Genomic DNA, 8339 nt, shown 5'->3' with positions numbered 1-8339 from the left:
CCAGCACAGACAGGGTAGCGAGGACACGGCACCAGGTTCTTCAGTGCTGCGTGCCGGGAAAGTGGGAGACAACAGGCATAGGCTGAAACAGCAGAGATTTGGATTGGATATAAGGAGAAACCTCCAGCGTGAGGCCAGGCGAGCAGTGGAGCCGGTGACGCGGCCGCAGTCCCGTGCTGCCTGGTCAGCACCAGCCGGGATGGAGGCCCGAGTGCCTCTTCGGAGCCCGGGGCTGGCCCTGCTCCAAGCAGCAGGACAGAGCCCCCCCAGAGCCCCGAGCTGCGCTGCCGCCTGAGCACAGAGCCCTCCCGGAGCCCCGAGCCGCGCTGCCGCCCGAGCACAGAGCCCTCCCGGAGCCCCGAGCCGCGCTGCCGCCCGAGCACAGAGCCCTCCCGGAGCCCCGAGCCGCGCTGCCGCCCGAGCACAGAGCCCGCCCTGAGCCCCGAGCTGCGCTGCTGCCCAAGCACGGAGCCCTCCCGGAGCCCCGAGCTGCGCTGCTGCCCAAGCACGGAGCCCTCCCGGAGCCCCGAGCTGCGCTGCCGCCCGAGCACAGAGCCCGCCCTGAGCCCCGAGCTGCGCTGCCGCCTGAGCACAGAGCCCTCCCGGAGCCCCGAGCCGCGCTGCCGCCCGAGCACAGAGCCCGCCCGGAGCCCCGAGCCGCGCTGCCGCCCGAGCACAGAGCCCGCCCGGAGCCCCGAGCTGCGCTGCCGCCCGAGCACAGAGCCCGCCCGGAGCCCCGAGCTGCGCTGCTGCCCAAGCACGGAGCCCTCCCGGAGCCCCGAGCTGCGCTGCCGCCCGAGCACAGAGCCCGCCTGGGAGCCGGGCGCCGTGCTCGCCTCCCGCACCAGCAGACAGCGACAGCCGCCTCCGCACGCCCCACCAAGGGCCTGACTTCTGCCACTGCGCTCGCCCGGTCTGTCCATTCCTGTGTCCCTGGGTACACATCAGACAAGCAGTGCCGGGCGCTGCTCGGTCTCGGGTGGCTGCGGGGACGGTCACGTCACGCAGAACACCCTGCGCCTGTGGGCCGAGGAGGGCCCATAGCGCGGCTGTCTGGCCACGTGCTGTGTCCCTGCGAGGGCCAGGACCGGCGAACGTGTGCCGCAGGGTGTCCCCGCGGGCCGCAGCGCCGGCCGGAGCCGCTCCCCGAGCACGGGGCAGGGCTGTGGAGGCGGCCGCGCGGGGAGCTGCACGGCGCAGGCCGCACGGCGAGCGCCCGCTCCCGCTCCGGCGCGGCCTCCTCCCGCCACGACGGGGGCTCTTAACACAGCCATGGAGCTGCAGACGATTCACGCCTAGTCCTTCCCTGCCCTGCGAACGGCAATGGGAAGGTTTCTGGCGTTCTCGTGTGCTGAATTACGAACGGCACCAGGAACGAGGAAACGTGTTCGAATCCTTGTATGGATGCTAATTCTTTCAGTGATATCAAACGAGTTTCTCCATCTCATTACATCATGGTTATTGCGTTTTTGAAATCAGGTTGATGAATATCTGGCATTGTTAATCGTCTTGAGATCTGCAGCTATAAAATAACAACAGCACAGGCGGGTTTGGGATGACAGACGATCCACACGTAGTTCTGTGATCCCGGCCCATGGCGAGCGCTGTGCGTTGCCATTATAGTTTATTCAATAGCCTGTAGCAGTTGCTAAGTAAGCACTGCAGGTTGTGAAATAACTAATACTCAGAATTAAAAACTGTGGAAAGATTTATCAAGTTCACCACAAGAGCTCTCTGAAGACTTCCTCAAGTTCTTGTTTGCTGAGCATTTTAAATTAATCACTATCATAATTATTTTTATGTTGCTAATTCCCAGAGCCCTAGTTTATGCATTGAAAAGAATAATTGCATTATTCAAGTAGAAATGGACTTCTTCATTTCTTTGTTACTCAATACGTATGGTCGTTTTGTGGGTGTTAGAGTCTGGCCATAAATACAAAAACCTGATTATTATGTATTCATCACGCTCTTATCTAGGTACTATCTAGCTCAGCTTTTCACTAGCACTTTCAAAACATGATTCCATAAAAGCTCTTTCTCATGAGATGAGAATGTTCATGAACAAGGCTTATTCATGGGAGCGAGATTGACAGGGCTGTGCCCCAAGGTAGCGAGTACATTGAAGTTCTGTACCTTTTGGAAAAAAGAAGCCGGAAACTTTCTCTCTGAGCATGGAACAAGGGTCCCGAACACACAGTCAGTGGCGGTCTGTGAGGACAGCGCTCCGGCAGGGACGGGATCCGAACGGCACAGTTCGCGCTTCGCCGGCTCCAGCTCTGGCACGGGGCTTGGGCAGAGTCCCGGGGGTTCGCACCTGACGGGAGAGAGTGGGCACACTCCTGTGAGTGGGTACACTGCTGTGAGTGGGTACACTGCTGTGAGTGGGTACACTGCTGTGCGTGGGTACACTGCTGTGAGTGGGCACACTGCTGTGAGTGGGTACACTGCTGTGCGTGGGCACACTGCTGTGAGTGGGTACACTGCTGTGCGTGGGTACACTGCTGTGAGTGGGCACACTGCTGTGAGTGGGTACACTGCTGTGAGTGGGTACACTGCTGTGAGTGGGTACACTCCTGTGAGTGGGCACACTGCTGTGAGTGGGCACACTGCTGTGAGTGGGTACACTGCTGTGAGTGCGCACACTGCTGTGAGTGGGTACACTGCTGTGAGTGGGCACACTGCTGTGAGTGGGTACACTGCTGTGAGTGGGTACACTCCTGTGCGTGGGTACACTGTTGTGAGTGGGTACACTGCTGTGAGTGGGTACACTCCTGTGCGTGGGTACACTGTTGTGAGTGGGTACACTCCTGTGCGTGGGTACACTGCTGTGAGTAGGCACACTGCTGTGAGTGGGTACACTGCTGTGAGTGGGCACACTGCTGTGAGTGGGTACACTGCTGTGAGTGGGTACACTCCTGTGCGTGGGTACACTGCTGTGAGTGGGTACACTCCTGTGCGTGGGTACACTGCTGTGAGTGGGCACACTGCTGTGCGTGGGTACACTGCTGTGAGTGGGTACACTCCTGTGCGTGGGGTCCAGCTTTGGGTGGGTACACTCACTCCTGTGCGTGGGGTCCAGTTTGGGCAGGGCTGGCTCACTCCACAGGTATGTGACAGCGAACCTGCTTACAGAGAGCAAACGTGTGCAGGATGGAGTCTGATGCACTGGATATCCCAAAGTGAATAAAATACCACGGTACGCTTTGCCCACACCGATTCTGAGCAATTCCCATCCCCAGTGTAAACCTCTGTGTGACACGATGTTTGTTTCCTTAATCCAGGACCTGCCTTTATAACCAGAACTTTGTTTTGCACACGCACATATACCTCTAAAATTGCCTCGTTCTGTTTAAGAAACATCCGAAACCCATCAGAATGGCATTCATCTGGGGGCCACACATTACACCTTGGACCAGACCAAACTGACAAGCTTTACAGGTACATAGTGCAGCTTTCATCCAAAGCTTATTTTTATTTTCAGTTCTGTTGATGAACTTACTTCACTGATTTCAAAGTCATAGGGCACGGTAGCTGGAAGGCTAAGAGTTCTTCAGTAAGGGGATTGTGTGTTTATAAGGATAACAGTAATATTCGGAGTGACATCAGTAAGGGTTATAAAAATAATCAGAAGAGTTTAGCTACGGAATTAATAGATCAGCACACAGATACCAAAGGAGGAGTGGGGGAGCAGGGCTCCTCGGCGCAGGCCAGCGCGGCTGCCTCCTGCGGCTCCGCTCCCCGCCGGCCGGCCGCGGGCCGGGCACAGCCCTGCAGCGCGGAACCCCTCCCGGCCAGCGAGCAGCCTGGGCACCGGCACCCTGCAGCCCCCCACAAACAGGGGAGATTTCACTAAGGAGCATGAAGGACTATGGTAAAAATATAGCAAAGACCAGGCACGTCAGTGTTTTTGGAGCTCAGCTGTTTTGTCCTGTGGGAAACCAGCGTGCTTGTTCTCCAGTGCATTCTCACCTGGAGATCACTTGGGCGTTTGTTCCTTACAGCTTGTTCTTCCAAGCGGAGCAGACGAGCCCTCAGCCCCATCCTCCCGGAGCAGGAACAATGTGTCGTCACCTCTTGCGGTGACTTTGCAATGTGGAGAAACTGGCACGGGGATGAGATCACACTTGTTCTGCTTTCTGACCTGAAGGAATGTGAACCCACTGACCTCATATATATGCAGACGTTGGCAGACGCTCTTATTCACACCACTTTGTAATTCAACAGCAGAAATTAACAGCAAGTGGTCTCACAAGATGCCACCATTGCATCAAGAATAGAAGCAAGCTCCTCAGGTAGGATGACCCCGACACTAGAGCTGGCCCAAGGGTGGCCCAGAGCCCCGCATTCCCCGGGCAGGCCCATGAGAAGGGACCAAGGACAGAAAACCTGGCTTGTGTAACCCTAGTTGTCCACACACAGGCAGCTGGGAGACGGGGACTGAGGTTCCTCGGCTGCTCAAAGGAACCTCCAGCAGCAGTTAGGGCAGGGACATTCAGGTGCAGACTCCTTGGAGGCAATCACTTATACTATATAAGAAGATTAAGATCCCTGAGTAATCCTATTAATTAATATAATTAATTATAATAATTCTAATAAGCAGAGAGAGCTTCCACCAAGAATGTGCCAGAGTGAGCTCCCTGCTGTTGCTGCCCAGTGGGTGCCCAGGACAGGATAACTGGGGCAGTGAGGGGGTTGCTGCAGCACTTCCTGCCCCAGAGACTGCTCTGCTCACCTGTGCTGACGGAACCCCTCACCTGTGCTGATGGAACCCCTCACCTGTGCTGATGGAACCCTCACCTGTGCTGATGGAACCCCTCACGTGTGCTGATGGAACCCTCACGTGTGCTGATGGAACCCTCACCTGTGCTGATGGAACCCCTCACCTGTGCTGATGGAACCCTCACCTGTGCTGCTGGAACCCCTCATGTGTGCTGATGGAACCCCTCACCTGTGCTGATGGAACCCCTCACGTGTGCTGATGGAACCCTCACGTGTGCTGATGGAACCCCTCACCTGTGCTGATGGAACCCTCACCTGTGCTGATGGAACCCCTCACCTGTGCTGATGGAACCCTCACCTGTGCTGATGGAACCCTCACCTGTGCTGATGGAACCCCTCACCTGTGCTGATGGAACCCCTTGCGTGTGCTGCTGGAACCCCTCACCTGTGCTGCTGGAACCCCTCACCTGTGCTGATGGAACCCTCACCTGTGCTGATGGAACCCTCACGTGTGCTGCTGGAACCCCTCACCTGTGCTGCTGGAACCCCTCACCTGTGCTGATGGAACCCTCACCTGTGCTGATAGAACCCCTTGCGTGTGCTGCTGGAACCCCTCACCTGTGCTGCTGGAACCCCTCACCTGTGCTGCTGGAACCCCTCATGTGTGCTGCTGGAACCCCTCACCTGTGCTGCTGGAACCCCTCACCTGTGCTGCTGGAACCCCTCATGTGTGCTGCTGGAACCCCTCACGTGTGCTGATGGAACCCCTCACGTGTGCTGATGGAACCCCTCACCTGTGCTGCTGGAACCCCTCACCTGTGCTGATGGAACCCCTCATGTGTGCTGCTGGAACCCCTCACCTGTGCTGCTGGAACCCCTCACCTGTGCTGCTGGAACCCCTCACCTGTGCTGATGGAACCCCTCATGTGTGCTGCTGGAACCCCTCAGGTGCGCTGATCTCGCCGAGGGGCCGCTGCCCCGCTGGGCTGAGCGGGCTGGGCTGAGCCGGGCTGGGCTGAGCGGGCTGGGCTGAGCCGGGCTGGGCTGAGCCGGGCTGGGCTGAGCGGGCTGGGCTGAGCCGGGCTGGGCTGAGCGGGCTGGGCTGAGCGGGCTGGGCTGAGCCGGGCTGGGCTGAGCGGGCTGGGCTGAGCCGGGCTGGGCTGAGCCGGGCTGGGCTGAGCCGGGCTGGGCTGAGCGGGCTGGGCTGAGCCGGGCTGGGCTGAGCCGGGCTGGGCTGCCGCAGCGAGGTCGGTCCAGCGTGCGGATGGTGTGTCCCCATGATGCTCTTTCCCAGTTGAAACAATATCTCACACTGGATTCTCTTTACATCAGTTTCCTTTCTCCAGTGAGGCTGAGTAAAAAGCTCTGCAAGCAAACAGAATCATAATAAGTACACATTGTTCTTAAGTATGAATTATTTATTAGTATTACTTTGGCTAAAATGAATAAAATAATTTTTTACAGAAAAATACAGTATAAAATTTCAGGAGCTGTGACAAGGTGGCTCATGGTTCAAGTCTGTGTTAGGCTGCAGTAGTGAGAAACAACAAACACCTCTTCTTGCATTTGGCATTTTAAGGGCGTTTTAGTAATGTGGAATATCCAGACAAACCAACGTTACTTTGAAAGCTACTGTGGAAAATCCTCAATGATAACACGGCCAGAGACAATTATAAACACATAAAATAAACAGAGCTGGCATTTTCTAAATATGCCTCCAGGGACCTGTCAGTTGCTCTGCACGCAGATGTGCTACAAAGGGGAGATTTGTATGTATTGCAAAACTAAAACCCAGGTCATACTTACATGCAAAAATAGCACTTGTCCGCTCAGATGGACCATGCGCGAGTCGTTCCGCGGCGCCCGTGTGCGCAGGAGCCGCTGCTGACCCGGCGAGGACAGCTGCGCGCAGGGCCACGCGAAGCCAGCTCCGGTTTTGTTTACTTATTCTGGCACAGATCCTCCTAGGAAAAGCAAGAAAAAGGCTCTTTATTCCTGCAAAACTTGTGGCATTATCCTCCGTAACCTTCGGGGTGGGAGCTAAAGCAGAGCGGCGCGTTCGCCCAGCGGCTGCCGGCCCAGGCGGCGCGGCCCCGCCACGCGGCACCCACGCTGGTCAGCGCCATGCGGCACCCACGCTGGTCAGCGCCACGCGGAACCCACACTGGCCCTGCCACGCGGCACCCACGCTGGTCAGCGCCATGCGGCACCCACGCTGGTCAGCGCCACGCGGAACCCACACTGGCCCTGCCACGCGGCACCCACGCTGGTCAGCGCCATGCGGCACCCACGCTGGTCAGCACCACGCGGCTCCCACGCTGGTCAGTGCCACGCAGCACCCACGCTGGTCAGTGCCACGCAGCACCCACGCTGGTCAGTGCCACACGGCACCCACGCTGGTCAGTGCCACGCGGCACCCACGCTGGTCAGTGCCACGCGGCACCCACGCTGGCCCCGCCACGCGGCACCCACGCTGGTCGGTGCCACACGGCACCCACGCTGGTCGGTGCCACACGGCACCCACGCTGGTCGGTGCCACGCGGAACCCACGCTGGTCGGTGCCACGTGGCACCCACGCTGGTCAGTGCCACGCGGCACCCACGCTGACCCCACCACGCGGCACCCACGCTGGCCAGCGCCGGAACGGCCCTCCTGCCAGAGACGGGCGCAGGGGCTGCGGAAATGAAAATGGTTGGTCGTGTTCCCACTGAAGCTGCTTGAAATGCACAAGACTGAATTATCCAGGGAGTGCGACAAAGGGTGACAAACCGGCAGTTCTAATTAATAGCCTCTAGTCAGCTCTCAGAATCCAGTGGATCTACTGACAAGGGGCTGCACCACAGCGGGGCTGCACCCGGGGCTCCGAGCCGCCCTCGGGCGTCCTCCCGCAGCTGCCTTCCTGCTGTGGAACAGGTTGTTGTCTGGAGAAAGTCCCCTCGGTGCTGGAGCCCCTCAAAGAGCTTTTCTCTGTGGCACGTGCAGATCTGTGAAGATCCTCAGGCCAGCCTGGGGGTCCCTCACTTCAGGAAGACGCTGTGGAGCCTTTGGGGAGCAGCCTCCGCCCGTCCGCAGGCTGTGGGGGGTTTATCTGCGCTTCTGGACTAACCCTGTTTGTGGTAAACACGGCGGAGCGCGCGGCGGGTGCACGCGGCGGGAGCGCGGAGCTCGTGGCAGCCGGTGTCACTGCCCGCGCACCGGACGGGCCACGCGCGACCGGCGCCACGGGGAGCGTGGGGCAGAGGTGAGCACGGCCCGGCAGCAAGGAGACACAGACGGTGAAACGTGACAGAAACGGGCCTTGGGTCAGCGCTGCAGCCCCCGTACCGCCCCTGGATGGATTCACGTGCCCACGCTGTGCTGAGAGCACAGTGACGCGGGTCTGCCTGCGACACGCCTCCCTGCACCAGCGCCGCTGGCACGGCTGCCGCCAGCTCCGGGGCCGTGAGCCTGCGGGAAAAGAGGTGGGTCTGGTGTCCTTAGTCATCGTGTTTAGCGTTGCACATGCCACGACGATGAAGCACTGTAAATCATGAGTCTGCTCGCACTCACTGATAACTGATCGTGCAGAAGGCTCTTTGGAGTAGGAATTCAGCAGAAGGCATTTTACATCTGTCAGAAAT

At 58.7% G+C, this 8339-nt stretch overlaps 1 long non-coding RNA gene across 1 annotated transcript; it reads right to left on the bottom strand.

The window, feature by feature from the left end:
• Positions 1-4173: 4173 nt before the first annotated feature.
• Positions 4174-5098, bottom strand: LOC309440877. The gene is made up of 2 exons (XR_014184280.1): positions 4899-5098; positions 4174-4835 (listed from the first exon to the last, which is right to left on the bottom strand). It is a non-coding gene; the product is annotated as an uncharacterized lncRNA (long non-coding RNA).
• Between the last annotated feature and the right edge of the window lie 3241 nt (positions 5099-8339).

The sequence above is a fragment of the Streptopelia decaocto genome, assembly GCF_964273445.1.
Source record: "Streptopelia decaocto genome assembly, chromosome: 6".
Taxonomy (NCBI): Eukaryota; Metazoa; Chordata; class Aves; order Columbiformes; family Columbidae; genus Streptopelia; species Streptopelia decaocto.
The sequence above is the reverse complement of the archived record's forward strand: the minus strand, read 5'-3'. Positions and strand labels throughout refer to the sequence as shown.